We start from the raw sequence: 16,408 nt of genomic DNA, 5'->3' as shown, positions 1-16,408 counted from the left end.
TTTTCACTGCACTGAGACTAAGATTTATAACAACTTTAAATCTCAATTGTTTACATTTTTGTTTCCAAATGTGTCTTTATGTTCTCTGCAATAGAATAAACAGTAAATCATACTTTTATGCAGTGATGTTCAAAATAGTAGCGCCATAAATCCCAAACAGGAAGTAGAAGATATTCTTACAAGCGTACAAAACTATTTTTTACAGTAGTCAGTATTATCCCCACAGTGTTTTTAGCTCCTGTTGTGCTCATGACACAAGCAGAGTAAAAGTAGAAACATGAATTAAACCTGACATGCACATTGAACTGACTGTGTGCGTGCATCCATGTTGTGTGTGTTTGTGAGAGAGGATGAGGAGCAGAACAGAATCCATGCTATCACGTTGGTATGCTCCCTTTCTTCATCCTGTTCTCTCATTTAATTTCCTTTCTTCTCTGCACAGCTTCTCTGGTATTTTTTCATATGTCAGATGATAAGTCAGGGTCCTACACTGGGCAGGAAGATATATCAGTCAACACACTGCCCCTAATATCCCCCATCTGCCAGCAAGCACACCCAGTTCTAAGCCCTGCTCTAGCCCTAAGCCGGGGCCTGAGCTCTATGACTGCACCCTAGGATCTCTCTGTGTTGGTGTGTATGTGTGCTTGCATGTTTTTTTTTTGTTTCACGTGACTTTGTGCTTGCTTTAGCTGTATTGCCTTTTGGCTGTTTATGCCAGTGATAAAAGAAACCCTGATATTCCTACCTTTGCAGATGCATGGTCAGGAGTTCTCTTCTCTTCATGTGTTTTGTCCGTCTGCACAGCTATCTAAAAAGCTGATCTGTGGATGCCCTATGTGTATCTGGAGTTTGGCAGAGCAGAGGAGGCTCTGTTGTGTTCTCTGTTCTGGTCTGGCCTGTGTAGGGATGATACTAGCACTGAGGCAGAGGCTGGCCAGAGAGGTCACTCAGGCTTGCCCAGGCTTTGCTAGAAAGTGTCACTCACATACATTTAAGATGTGGGTTTCACTTATGTGGTTGAGCAAAAATGTATCTCCTGATTCTTGTGACACAAAAACAGTTGGAATAATTGAATGAAACCAAAAAATAAGTTATGATCTAAATCAAGTGGAAGGTAAAAAACATTACTTTGAATCCTTGATAATCTGAGGAGTTCACTGTATATGTTATAAGCTTGTCTATTATTTCAGTTAAAGTGTAGTGCTAGTCCTGTCTGTGACTGAGGCGGTCAGTGCTCCTGCATAGTGATTGAACTCCAGCTAAGGTCTGGGCCTTGCCATGATAACGCTCCAAACTTAGCTCTCCTCCTAAAATCCTGGATTAAAGCCTGCTTTAAGAGCTTAACATGGTCAGCCATTCAAACATGCACTGGATTGACGGGGCTACCCCGCTTGTGTGTTATCTCCTGGAGAGTTTAACACGCACACTGGCTAGCTGTGGGGGACAAGTTCAGCACCATCACTGACCGTGTTTCTACATCCTGTAAGCCAGAACACAGTTCATGAAAAACGAATGACTGGGGCAAAACCTGTGCTGGTTTCTGTCAGTATACTGCTATTCTAATGGGAAACCTTTTGTTATATACAGATTTCTTTAAGATCACATTCCTCCTCTTGAAAATAGATCAAATATAATGCACACTGTTACTTTCTGCAGTGCATTTTTTCTGTTATATCTTAATTTAATTGTCCTTATATTTCACTTAAGAAGCAACAAAAGTCATTTCATTTCACTTAAAGTTCACAGCCTCATTTTGAAGCAAAAACTGCAGAAATTTCAAATCAAACTTTATTGGTTAATTGATTTTCATGTTTGTAAAATGTTCGATGTTCTCAAATGTTAGCAAGCTTGTTAGAAATGGATTAATTTATTGTGACTAAATATTGAGAAGACAAAAACCTTAAGCTAACAAAACCCTGCTTGAACCCTATGAACTGGAAATTCACATCTTTTTATCACTTATATATTCATACATACACATTCAAATTTGCAGAAGAATTTAATAAGTCTTTCTTTCTGTCTTTTTTTCTTTCTTTCTTTCTTTCTGTTCAGTGTGAAGCATAATGCATGGTGTAAAATATTTGAAGAATCAAAGATGTTTCAAATGAGCCATTTAAATTAACTGAATTGGTCTGGAAGCTTTTTGTCAGCATGTGAATGCCAGCATGGCAGTAAAAGTTTTTCATTCCTTTAACAATACAAACTCCTCTATTGGCAGTTCACAAAGAGTGGCATCCACTCTCCTCCTATAAGAGGTCGAGTTCAGCGCTGTCAGTGTTGAGGAGCAGCTCTGATTGGATGCTGTGTGCCAGTATTTACAGACAGTGTTTGCTGACACTGGAGATAGCTACATACAGTATCTGTCACGACTGCTATGGACACACGTTATTCTGTTTTATTTACAACAGGTGCATCTGTTATTTTGATTCATAATTAAAATATTCTAATCCTGAAAGTTCAGAAGTCCTGACAAAGGTGCAATGGCTAATGGGAGTTGTTATAAGACACACAGCCTCAAGAAGTTATGAAATCACATGAAGCAGATAGAGAAGCTGATGCCTCCAGGGATCCGTTTAATTATATTAATATGCCTGATTTTCAAAATTCTGCTTGACATCTTTGTAGCCTCATTGGTTGTTGTTTTTATTTTAGTTTGCATGCTTGGCTGGAGGTTCTTTTGCATTAATTCTGAATGTGCATTACATTAAAGCATCTTGTAATGTTGGCCTGCTTTGCACAATGTGTGTCCTAAACATGGTCATTCCACATCTCATAAGAACTTATCACTGCAGTCATGTGCATAATCACTTCACGCTTTTCTCATGTGTGACTAACTTTTGCAACCATATCGGTTCATCCGACGACATATTGCACTTTTTTCAGTGTCACTCATGTCTAAAGGAAGGAAATCTAATTGCTTGTTTTATTAAGATGCCTTTCCAAGGATACAAATAAGAGCATCGCCAGTTTACTGAAAGGCGTGTTCATTCTTTGGCCTTCAGAAGTAATATAAACAGTATGATTATTTGATCACACTGTTCTTACTTTAGAAACTATTGAACATAATGCATTGTTTTTTAGTGCTACTAAAGACCATGAATATCATTTAAAATAGTTGCAATAGCATGCTGTAGAGGGGGCAAGGGGGTTTGTTTTGTCATTTTGTTTCACAAACTGAGCCTCTGAATCTTCCAAAGCAGAATATTTGATTATTTGAGGAGCTATAGAGACCTGAGCGATTGCTATGTGTTTCATGGTGTGCTGTGTGTCAGCGTAAATAAAGGTGGGGTTTGGTGCGATGTTGATTCCATCTTGGCTGTTCTGCAATAATTCAAGAGAGGAAGAGGAGGAGGGGCGGTGTGGTGTGGTGGGGAGGCACCATTTTACTCCTCCAATCCCCCTACGCGACCACTGGAATATAATCCGCTGTCTCCTGACCTTCAAATCATGCAGCGCTGCAGTCATTTCAATTGGCCCGGCCGCCATTAGCGTGAAATGTCCTCTAGCCACTCTGCTTTTGCACATGGAAGATTTCCTTTCGCCCAGCGTGGTTTCCCCTTCTTCTACTTTGCTCCTTCCCTCCATCTTGCATTCTCTCCAGCGTGCCCCCCTGAAGCCTGGCTGCGATGGAGGGTGGGAACCTCTTACACTAAGGAAATGAGCCACCACAGGAGATGCTGTTGGTCAAAAGATGGAATGAAAAACACTCACTCCATTAGATATGTTTGTGTTACATTGTGTTCCTTTTGAAAACAATATATTTTTTGGCACAATATCTTTACTGCTGCTGTCCTTTGAAATTGAAAAAGTCCATAGAGCTACTTTGAAACGCTAATATTCCCAACTAACATGCGGTCTAACGTACTTAAAATAAATGTAGATATTTGCGACAACTGCTAAATAGACTGTGATTTTGAAAATGCAGTTTTTTTTTTAATAGTTGTGAATTCTAGGAAAACCTTAAATCATATTTTTTATCAGTGCGGTATCACTGGTGTATTTTAATTCCCACTGCACTGACAGCTAGTCTGTGGTCACAGGGTTCGTTTGAGCATGCCCGGGATACATCCCCCGGCCAAGTGCATCACATCTAGCCAGCAGCTGGAGCTCTCCTGATCATACTGCAAAGAGGCAAGAAGATGTACCGATTGGGGCACAGATATCACATGCCAAAGCTCAGCATGTGTTATGTTGCAAGTAGCTAGATCAATTATTGAAAGAGGACATATTTGATATGATCTGAATATTAAAAATATATCAGAGGGCAAACAACATTCATGGCTGTCTTCAGATCTGTGCTGAGAGATGTGTGTCAAATCTCCAGAGAGATGCTTTATTCAGAAAGGGTCAAGGGGTTCTCTGAATGTTTGATAGGATGCAAGAATATTCTTATTTTATTTTTGTTGTTCATTTATAAAAAGTACTGAAAAAATGTCAGCAGCACCTTTCAAAATTATGTTTATTATCGGCAGGCCTCATAAATTATTATTCCTCCATATTCATAATGACAGATAAATATCCTCTGACCTAGAATTCAGCTCACGATGAAACTTCATAACACAAACACACATCTCAACATCTTAGTGCTTTTTTTTTTCCCCCTCCCGTTTCCAAAGGATGTATTTTTCCTGGTGGAGCACTGAGTGAATTCGGCTCACCCTGTCACTGCTTATTATGTGTCTGGAGCAATGACAGTTTAAAATGTGTACTTCTATTTACATACACTGACTGACTGTGTGCCAGCTTTGAGAAAACACAGGTGCAGTGGCTGAAATGATGAGATTTGTTTACAACCATTGGTCTTACACAAGTCCTCATCTGAAATCCTCCCTGAAGTCTCTTTCTCCCTACTGGTTGTTATTACACAGTGTATGTATTTATGATTAATGACCCCACTGGGGTATATCCATTATGCTATGACCTCAAGGTAAAATTGAAATGCATGCACTGGATGTAGAGCATTCTCATATTATTGCCCAATATACTTAGCAGCCATTACATTTGTTGGCAGTGGTGAAAATAAAACAGGGGACTATGAGGTTTCAAATCAACACGGCCACTCTAAGAAATGGACTTATTGGAATTGCATTAAGTTGATTAGACTGAGAAATGAATACTATTTACAATGGAGCAGTGTTAAACACTCTTGTTTCTCCCAGCTATAGGAGTGCATTGACAGTCAGTCAGCATCAATTAAATCTCCTGATCTGTATATCCTGAAAGGCCGGACTTGTTGTCTTCTAATAAAGCTTGTCTATGGCAGCAGAATGTTTCATTTCCTCTTGGAGATTGCCCTCAGTAATGCAGAGTGCTTATCATGGTCCTGGAAAAGGAGTGCAACAACACAGCGTTCTGATGCTTGATACCCAGATCAACCTGGGGCCAACGCGTACAGCACTTTAAACCAGCATTTTGATCTTTTTCTTTTTACACTGAACCATGGTCATGTGAGACTTATAAAACCTTACTTCTGATACATGATTCGACATGTTGATGTGTTTCGTTTCAATTTACAATGGTCTGCAGATTGTAAATTCTTTAGTTTTGACCGAAAGCCATTTTTTTTTTGTCAGTGTTATATTTTGAAAGAGAACGCAGGGCATTTTTGGGTATATTTTTAGTGTTTTTATGTGTTTGTGTAGATGAAAATGAAAAATGGGGTCTGGGAAGGACGGGGTTGTGAGGGGGCCAAGCTGTCCCTGGCCATTCATTCTCTCTGGCCCCCCTGTCTAATTAATGGGCCACGTTCATACACGTTATTGCACCAGAGGGTCTGTCACTCATTAATCATGTGACCTTCTGTGGCACAGTTAATGACCTTGGAGGAGTAGATCAGCTGGAGATGGCCGAGGCTGTGGAATTAAATTGTTTCTGGAAGTGGTCATGGTCACATCAGGTACTTTAACTGCCTCTCTTCTCAGGTCCGCTCCTGTTACACCTTAGTCTGTGTCTCATCCATGGATTTTTGCAGGCTATGCCACAAGGGTGGGCAGGGGGAATTTAAGACATTGGGGCTCAGGATTAGAGTAGGCACGGGATGGAACCAATGTTGAACTCAAATCACTCAGTTATGACATTATTGGTTGATTTCCTGCATGACCTCAGCCTGTCACTCTTCAGCTCACTCATAAAAGGACCAATTTACTCCAACTTTTTAAGAAAACTTCTCTCATCAAAGTTCTGTATAACAGCTCAATATTCAGCAATTTTTTTAATCAAAGTTTAGTTACTCTAAGGGAAAGTTAAAACTCAGTTTTCATGCTTTAATGAAACTACATTAATTAAATCAGTTCATTTTCAAAAAGTTTTTATCAACAGATTAATAGGTCATGTAATTGCCTTGTTTGTGTCAAGTTATTGTTTATGCTGTAGGTGAAACGGTACACACCTCTTGTGTCTACCAGCAGTCTGAATTTGCTTCATGAATCTTCCAACATGTTGCAAAATGCATTTAAAACTTCCTAGTCTCGTTTATGTGTAATATTATACAAAGATGTTGTTTGGAGAGGGAATTCATTTTTGATCATTGGTAAGCAGACTGATGATCAGTAACTGTATTTAAGAGAGACGATTATTCAACATGTTGTTTATGTTTTCTTCTAGAAGGAAATCAAATTGGAACGGATAGCTGAGGTATTGAAAGCAAGTCAAAAAAATAAATTGTTAAATGACTAAGTTCAGATTTATCTGAAAGTGTGTTCAACCTTTTTTAATTGCGATGTTAAGGATGCTACTTAGTTGTTTTTTTTTATTTCCTCAGAAGGCAAAGAAATCTTTATGAAGAAAGAGCAGTCATCCTTAGCATCTGGATATTGGAGCCACAAAGAGAAAAGGGAAAATATGTCCTCTGCTTTGTGAATCTGGTTGCAGCTTTCTGTCCATTGTGGTAGAAAACAAATAAGCAGTACACTGTGGATATTAAACCTTCCTATGATAATGTGTGAATGACATAATCAAAAAATATAATCATTTTTACTTGCCACAGCAAATACCATACAGCTTAAATATGAATCCGCCCTTTTGTTGTCAAATACGCATTATTTACTACGTTTAGGCACAAATAGAAAGCCCAATCTATCAAGGTCAGACTTTCACAACATTTTCTTTCAACCATTTTCTAATGAAGCCATTTTAGTTACTGCCTCATTGTTTATTGTGTCAGTGGAAAAATAAACTTGAGTGTTGTCAGCATACCATTCAATGCTGAAGTTGTATATAAAATATGCCAGTGGAAATTTCAAATGGGAAAAATCAAAGGGCTAAAGACCACACCTTGGTGTATTCCATAGTTTTTTTTTGTCAAAAGTGACCTAGTTGAACTTCAACTATAGCTTGAAAGAGAGAGAAGATAGTTTAATAAATACTTATTTATAGGAGTCTTAGTATTACTGTCATGCTGTTCTGCTGTTTGTCAAGTATTCCACATACCTGTGAATATATTTTCAAAGGTTTAATCCTTTATTCTTACAAATGTTAATGCTACTATTTTTAACATTCTCCTTTATTTATGACATCAGTAGCCTTATATGTTCTTCTTGAAGGAAAGGAAAAGTAGGAAACCATTGGTAAGAGAGGCTGTTTTATACCTCATGGCTGAAGTAAGTTTAACAATTATATTTCCACAGCCAGCATATTTATAATTATCTATTTTGAGAGAAAGGGAATCATATCACAATGTCCAAAGTTTAAACGACGACCGCGTTATGGCTGCCACCTCCTTTTCACAATCCCAGTATTAAAAATGTTAGCTTTCTTCTCACTGACATTGAAATGGAAGGATTTTGTTTATCCCTGCCTTTGTTTATTTAACATTTTGCTCAGCGGGGGAGTTTCAGATAGATTGTTTTCAAGACAGTCCCTGCAGACAGCGAGCAAACACTCTACAGCTTCATCAAACAGAACAATCTTCAACTTTCCCCTTTCTGCAGTGTGCAGGGAAATGTGACTGAGAGGAACATCATAATGGAATATGATTGAAATGATCGTCATAATTTCTCTGTCTGACTCTGTAACAGTATGCAAGTGCTGTTTTTCAGAGGATTTATTTAGACCCATGTGCAAGTTTACCATTACACAGGGAAAAAAACACACTGATGGATGAAAACATTTCATTTTTATGTAGCAAACATTTGCGAGTTTTGTTATTAATGAATTCACTCATGTGTGATGGATGCTAGTTTTTTTCCCCCTTAGTCAATATGAAAGCATCAACAGACATTCGGTAACTTAAAATTCAACCTGAAATAAAGGGAGGGAGCTGAAAAAGAATTGTGAGCTGAAAAGTGAGTTCACCCCTGTATGAAATGACTTCTGAATTGGGCTCACTTTACATTTTGGGCAAAGCGGGTTTTGATTTTAGTATGATGGCTTTTTTTATGTAAATATCTATCTGTTGGGTAAAAATTGGTCTTCCAAAATGACAGCTTCAGTGTCAGCAGCATGCACTGATCCTTAGCTTAACAGGGACAGCCATGGGGGCAGTCATGGACATTTGAAAATATACCCTTTAAAATACATCAAATAAACACATGCCCACTATAAGACTGCACAAAAAAACACAATTTGTTTTTTAATCAGATATAAACATTTGCAAAAACACATTGCAAAAGTCTAAATTTATGCTGAGGAATAATAATGATAAATAAATAACCAATGCATTCCTACTCAGCATGCATATATTTTACCTTTTGGATGAAGTTCTAGGTATAATGGCCACTCTTTCACAATATTCTATTCAGTCAGATGAAGCTCAAGCTAGCTATCTGCCAACCTCAGATTAATTGGTGCCTATTCAGTGATGAGAAAAAACCCCAGCTTTTTTGGAATTCAGAAGGGACATGTTGCAAACACAGATATTGTGTAACGCATGAAAAATAGCAGACAAACACTGTGAGTTATAACAAATATGCACTTCCAAAAATGTGATTTATCGCACTTCATATCGTTATCAATATTAAACAATTGCATTGCCCATCGCATATTTTTCTCATATCCTGCAGGCCGCCATGTACACTGGGCTACTATCCTCTCTCTTTTCCTTCTGTCTCTCTCACTGCTGTCGTCCTTCTATCTCTCCTTCCACCATCTTTCTCACTCTTGCAAGTGCAGTCTTGATTAGTATTTTCCACTGTTCCGTAACCATGGCAATAAGGTCACTGAATATAATACTTAATTGAATCTTCCTAGTGCTTTTGTGTGCATCTCCTGTGTCCGGACAATAAAAATCTTCCACTGATGACTTAAATCCCCTTCCTTTTGCTCCACTCCCCTCCATCTTTCGTTTCATTTTGTGCCCCATGAATTTATTCATATGTTTCCTCTGCTACCGCTTTCTTGTTCTCCCTTTCTTTCTTGGCCTCTCTCTGACCTAGCCTTCCTTGTCCTGTCATGGCGTTTTTATCCCCCCTCCCCAAACATTGTTCTCCAGCTAGCTGTGTCCTTCAAAAATGACTAGGACCGTGTTTTATGGTGAAGAGTCAAATTCACTTTATTTTTTGGTGGTTTAGTCTTTTGTTTTCACTTGATGGCTTATTGCTCATCAATGTGAGTGTATTTCGTAGTGCACAGCTCCATTTTGTGGCCCCTTTCTTTGCCCCCTTCCTCTTTTCCTTTGTACTTTTCCCTCCATTCCAGCATTTGCATACTCAAATCAGTCTCTGGCACACTCGTTAAATTGATTTCAAACAACACTGATGACTCAAGTGGTCAAAAAAGAGCGTGGCTCCCAGGAAACCATTGGGGCACAAAGTGAGCCACTGACACAGGGTGCTCTTTGAGCAGGTGTTCTGATTAATGTCTAACAAATTATGGCCCTCTAAGATCCGGACATAAGTGGGAGACACATCCCCTCTTCACATGGCGCACGGACAAACACATAAAAACATGCTGACTGTGTCTTTGTTCATGCAAGTATGGAGGCGAATCCATGACAAAAGGGGATGCGGGTTCACCGGGAGAAAACAGTGGAGTGGATAAAGAGCAGAGGGCTGAGGAGGAGGAGGAGGAGGTGGTCTGTTTATGAGCTTATCAAAACAGCACAGTGGACATAGAAACTAAAAACAAGATTTTCTCGGTCAGTCTTATGTACAAAATTCAAATGACACAATAGAATATTTTTGCCATTTGTATGGTAGGTTAATTTCTGGAAACGTCATTTAATATCATTGTGAGTTCATTTTTTTGTCCGAATAAGAGTGTGCTATTACAGCCGTCATTAGACTCAAATAAAACAAAGCGAGATCAGGGGATGAGTGACAGAGCAAAAAAAATAAAAAAAATAAATACACACACATCAGATTTGACATATGCGCCATAAAATAACCATTAGCAGTTACCTACAATTCCAAGTGACAGTCTATCAATAATGTCACTCTGAAAATAGGACAGGTTTGTTGCTGTCCTTAAATCACTAGAGACCCCATATAGCAGAAAAGCATGCAGATCTAGAAAATGCATTAAGGCTGGATGTTAATGGGTTCGGTGGGAGCGGTGGGAGCAGTGGGACACCCAGGGGCGCAGGAGGACATCGCTCACTTCTCACTGGGTCATGGGCTTCAGACACCTGCCTGGTCTGCTGCTCAGTCAATGTCTGCTTTGGTTAAAGTCAGAAATAGATGTTGTGCAGATCATGACATGCACATTAGATATGTTTTCATCAATCTAGATATGTATATATATATATGTATATGTATATATATATATATATATATATATATATATATATATATAAATACAATTTTAACCATAGTCTAAAGTAACCCATTGTTTCTCTATAAATGTTGAATCATTCAATGTAAAATATATTATGATAAAATATCTTGAGCGCTGTCATCCCATAACCCATGCTGTCTAATGGTAATCTTAAGTTTTTTTAATCAAATTTCTGTCTGTAATTATGCATTTTGAACTACCTATTAAAATAAAGTATGCTACATCTTAACCTATATTAAGCTTCTCTAATCCCTTTAAGCATACACAGAGCAAACTCTGTCACTCCTGAAGATATGCAAACACACATGCAAACAAGCAGCAGCATTTGCACTTACGTAAACATGTACACACACACACACACACACACACACACACACACACACACACACACGCAGACTTTCATTCAGGAACCAACCCCTTCCTCCTTTAATGGGGCATTTGTGTACAATCAAACTTGGTGTTGCATATGAATGGACCTTTTAATGAATGGGGCATGCACACAGTGTCTGCCAGTTTTGAAAGCCAAGAGTGGCGCACGCGTCTTTTCTATTACCATGTTTAATACGGGAGCACGTGCAGGCTATAGTGTGCCCATCTGCTTCTCGCACACGCCCCTCAGACGCCCTGTTTCTACCATGTGCTGGCGTAACAGGCAGCTATTGTAGCAACAAGTGTCTGAACATTACCACGCTTGCCAGCTCCCCTCACTTGGCAGCGAGCCTGCTAAGCTGCCCGCCCCCTTATGAGGAAAAAAAAAGACTTGATTGTGCCAGGGGAGAGAGCTTAGGGGGTCGACCAGGAAGAGGGGAGGGGAGGGGGATTTGATTTACATACTGCAGTTTGGGCGAGACTCATCTGATTTTAAACGGCTCCAGAGCAATTAAGGGTCATTAGTCCTTTTGTTTTCTGCCGTGGCACCATGTAGCAGTGACGGCATCTGGGGCACCGTGCCCCTGTGGGAGCAGCCTGTGAGAATGTCAGTATTAACAGGGTCTTTCTCCCACCCTTCTTCCCCATTCATGACTCTTTACTCTGCCATTGACACAGCTTCCCTCTGTGTGTAAACAAACACTCCAGCCTGGCACTGCAAGGGAAACCACTTTGGCAGAGACCCAGCTCTGGAGTGTGCAGCTGGTGACGGTGCATGCTGCTTCTCCTAATTATCCTGATCATGACAACAGTTTGTTCATATGATATCATTTGCAAATTAGAAGAATTCATTTAGATTTGTTACTGGGCAAAGACATTTATTTCACACGGTGGCACAGAGTTCCTTTAATGTCTCCATCTTTGTTAAACTACAGTATGATGGTGCATCCACTGTCAGTCAGTTTGATGTGTTAGATAATGTTATATATTAATGCAAATACACATTTACATTTAACACATTTTATTAGTCTTTACAGACGCAGCAGTCATCTCTACTTTAATTTCTTTAAGTCCACCATATTGGTAGAAACCGTATAACTCGAAAATAATTCAAAAAGATCTCTTTGAATGTAATAGAGAGCATATGTGATCAAGCAGGTATTTGAGCTGTAATACATGGAAATAACATTACTTCAAGGTCAGTCTTACAACTGTAATGAAGGCTGGGCTGTATTCCTCCATATGCTTATGTGTGTATCTTCCATTACTCACCTAGCAGGCAGCAGCGTGTTAAGCACCCCTGCCTCTATGAAAAGGCATCAAAGGCAGCAAAAAGACAGGCATGGTATAGAATGTGAATGCTCACATGTCCATTTGTGCAGCTGAAAGACCCTCCGCAGTTGGTATAGAAAAACACTTACTGCTAATGTAAATAGCAAGGCAGCATAAATCAGGAACCACGCGCAGCCCGGGAGAATATCGTGTAATAGTTATTGCAAAATGAAGTGGCATTGGGATCAATATCCCACTATATCTCACTCTGGCGTAATGGCGCAGAGGGAAGCTGGAGGCCAAGGGAGTCTGGTCCCTCCACCCCACCACAGGCCTATAAATCTGCCTGACCTGCAGCGCGCTTATTAAAGTGCATACACAATCAGTAGCAGCCATCCAAAAATACAAGCTTACTTACTGACCTGGAGTCAGGGGAATGGATGCCTTTACCTTGTCTCAGGGCAGGGGTTAAAGGCTGATTGAGGCTATAACATCTTCATACTGTACTGTACCAAGAAACAGGGAAGTGTTGGTCCAGCTCAACTCTCATAATGCTAATATCATTTAAAAGGAAGCCCTAATGTCAGCAGTGCAGGGAACACTGATTAATTTATGTTTTAATGTTTCATAGTTAACCTGGTTTATTTCTTGTAATCTTTTAAATGATATTCATAATTAATTAATTTGTTTCTTTGTATTTAATTTGTATTATCTTAAGTCAAAACCTTTGTTCTGCCTGAGCTGTGGCTTATTCACCAAAAGGGAACTAGAGTAGAGCGTGTTTTTCCCAGAGACATAAAGAGTGTTTTCCGAAGAAAAAATCAAAGGGAAAGGAAATTCTAAGTTGAGGTTTGTACTATTTAAACTTGTCCTTTTGACTTAAAGTTTGAATTTGAAGACTGCTTGGCCACTACTTGAGGTTTTGGTTTGGTGATGAGCTTTCTATTTGATGTGTTGTTTGTTTTTGAGTAGAGTAGCAGAGAGAGGCACATCATCACATGTGTACAGATGCCATGTTCATATGGGTGCAGTTGAGGAAAATAAATATTCATACAGTTTGCATTTGAAGTGGCAGCTTTTAGTTGTGTACGCAAATAGGCTATACATTATATTGACCGGGTTGGAGTAGTCAGACATTATTGTCTTTGCTGTGCTTAAGAAGCATTGAATCAGTTTCTTTTAGAAGGAGGCCTAATTTTTCAGAAAACTGAGGAACAATTGGTCCAGGACTCTGTATTTTTGTACAAAAGTGTTGTGAAAAATGTACAAGAGGGGAGTGTTTTTTTTATTTACATACATTTCCTGCAAAAAGTGAAGCTTTCCTGTAAGCTTTGATGTATTCAATTCATGTCTTTGCAGTGTCCTTTCCTTATCCTCGGGTTGTAATATAACTTGATAACAAACAACACAAAGCCTGCAGCTGAAATAAGCGCATACTCACAATAACAATAACAATATGATGATAATGGCTGGGCTGTGATTTGAGAGATTATTCAGGTTTTATCTATTCATACGTAAGATCTCGTTGCAGGCTTAAAACAGCCTGAGGGCGCATTTTATAGGTCAGTAAGAAGTATGTTTGCAGAATGCTATGAATTTTTATTGTAATAAACCAACAGGAAACAGTTAGACCTGTGGTTCACTTTTGTGTTTTTACAGACAGCTGTTTGAAGGACGTACTTAATGTAGGTTTGAAGACCGTGGGCACTGATGTTCTTCCCTTATGTTTTGCAGGACTGTGAAGGAAGCGCTCCTCTGCTTCACAGTTGGTAAGTGTTTCCTTGAACCTTTTTTTTTCTCTCTCATTGAAGTTTCACCACATGTAGGAGACTTTAGGGGAAAGACTTTCTTGAGGAAAGTTTGTATTCTATAGATTTACTCTCCAAACAAACCCTTTAAAACTTGACTGAAGAAGAAGAGCATCAGGTAATAGGTTTCAGTTATAAGTATGACTGTCTTAGAATGTCAAGGTTCACTGGAATCCATTTTTGAACGAACCCTGTGTTCACTCTGAATAATGTGGCAACAGAAAGATTTGATGATGATTGGTAATTAAAAAGTGAGTGGTAAACGCCTTAAAAACATTTCAATTCTCCTCAGACATTTAGTTTTTCCAATTTATCCTGAAATGATGATGGTAGAGAAGCTACACATTTAATATATATTGTAAGAAAAACATTATGAGAATGAACAGAATAAATGGTGTTGATGCATTTAGTTCCAGACCTTAAGTGTAATATGAATAAAATAATTAAGGGAAACGTGGAAGATAATACTTTCCGTCGTGTATGGATAGATACTATAATAAAGTAGAGACAACTTTGAAATGAAGAAAATAGAGATAAGGTGTTAACAGTGCAACCAGCAGCAGGGGTTAAATGATAAAGTTATAAAATAAGTTAAGGCTATAGGGACTGTGTTTGTGATTTGTAATGCTTTGAATAAACATTTGAATCATAATGTATTTTTTATTTTTCAAATATGATAAATAAATGATGATGAATCATACATTTTTTAAACATTTAAATGCTAAAAGAATTAGACATCTGATTAGGATGCAGCTTGGCTCTCTTTACGTTCAGTGGTGATTTTAACACACTGACGTCTTAGAAACACATGTAGCATTTTAAACTTCTCAGCTGGACTGATTGTAAGACAATAATAACTTAAATCCAAGTTGTTTTTATGAGGTCCTGCTGTGATGGATTCATATAATTCAAACAATGATTTCCAAATAGCTGTCTACATGCACGTCTGCACATAGACAAAAAAGGGGCTTGAGAACCCGCCCTTTTGTCCTCTATAGACAAAGTGCCCTTTTTGAAACAAGTTGTTTTCTTTCTGTGCACAGACTAGCCTAATGAACAGATACAGTTGGTTAAATAAGAATATCAGTTTGGGGGATAGGGTATGTGATCCAGGCCAGTGCGATGCCCTCTCCTCTGTCCTCTTTCTTGCTGCAGCTGCTAGAGCAGGCGCAGGCGCGCATACACATAGAAACATTAAGTATGGAACTGTCCTCCACAAAAAGCCCCACAAAGTCTTCACACCCAAGCACATCGTAGAAAGCTAGATTTAATATCAGGTAGATTCATTGTAAGATGGAGACAAGGGGACAGTTGCTAAGATGGTATAATAAGTATACTAATAATTATAATTATAATAATAACATTAATAATAATATATTTAATAATATTGATGATAATAATAACATTTATTATTATCTATCTATTATTATATACTATTATTAATAATACAATGAACAAATTGATTCCGAAATGCAAAGAAAAATTACAAATATAGTTTTAGGTACCTGTTTTTAATTTTTCATTATTTATTTTTTAATTTTCAATAAAGTGTCCTGAGTGCATAAATAAAAATAGAGCTTTTTCTAGCGAAATAAAATCCTGCGGGAGAAACCCACCTGTGGTCTGGACTCAGCCCTGACAACCCCATGATAGTCAAATCTAGTATTCAAGATCTATGTCACATCACAGAGTCATCTCTTTGTTTGATTTCTGTCTTTCATTATGGCATATACAGTATGGACAGTGATACTACTTTAAATAACCCTTTGACAAGTTTTTTAAAATACATATATTGTAATGTCTTTAGCAGTGTCATAAAGTATCCATTCCAGGTGTATTTTTATTTAATATTTTTGGTCGAGAAACACTTTAGTGATTTTAGGCCCCTGCCCCTCTAAAATCCTCTGCAGGTCTCTGACTGTCTAGAAGATGCTTTAATCAAGACCAATGAAATGATGTCTTATTTACTTTAATTTGATGTATCTACTCAAGTGTATTTAAACCAGCTGTGAAGTGCAATTGTATTATTGCAAAAACAGGATAATTTCTTTGATTGCATGTATTGAGTTGCAAAGTGGTTCTCTCAGGATTTGTTCATGTAAATACATTTGAATAACCATCACAGAGTAGGTAAATGTCAGCATCACCATGTTTACTCAAACTGTCCTTGTCAGAAACCCTTTCACACAAATACACACACAGTGAACACTTCTTCCTCAGTCTGTCACTGCCCTGACCTTGAACCTAGA

General features: G+C 38.4%; 1 long non-coding RNA gene across 1 annotated transcript in view; it reads left to right on the top strand.

The window, feature by feature from the left end:
* Positions 1-16,408, top strand: part of LOC132974443 (uncharacterized) — an 84,810-nt gene that overhangs the window by 27,365 nt on the left and 41,037 nt on the right. The window contains exon 2 of the long non-coding RNA XR_009673119.1: positions 14,086-14,120. This is a non-coding gene — a long non-coding RNA (uncharacterized LOC132974443). The remainder of the gene's footprint in view (positions 1-14,085; positions 14,121-16,408) is intronic.

Source organism: Labrus mixtus, chromosome 1 (assembly GCF_963584025.1).
Source record: "Labrus mixtus chromosome 1, fLabMix1.1, whole genome shotgun sequence".
Taxonomy (NCBI): Eukaryota; Metazoa; Chordata; class Actinopteri; order Labriformes; family Labridae; genus Labrus; species Labrus mixtus.
Note: the sequence above shows the minus strand (reverse complement) of the source record. Positions and strands in the feature narration are given on the sequence as shown.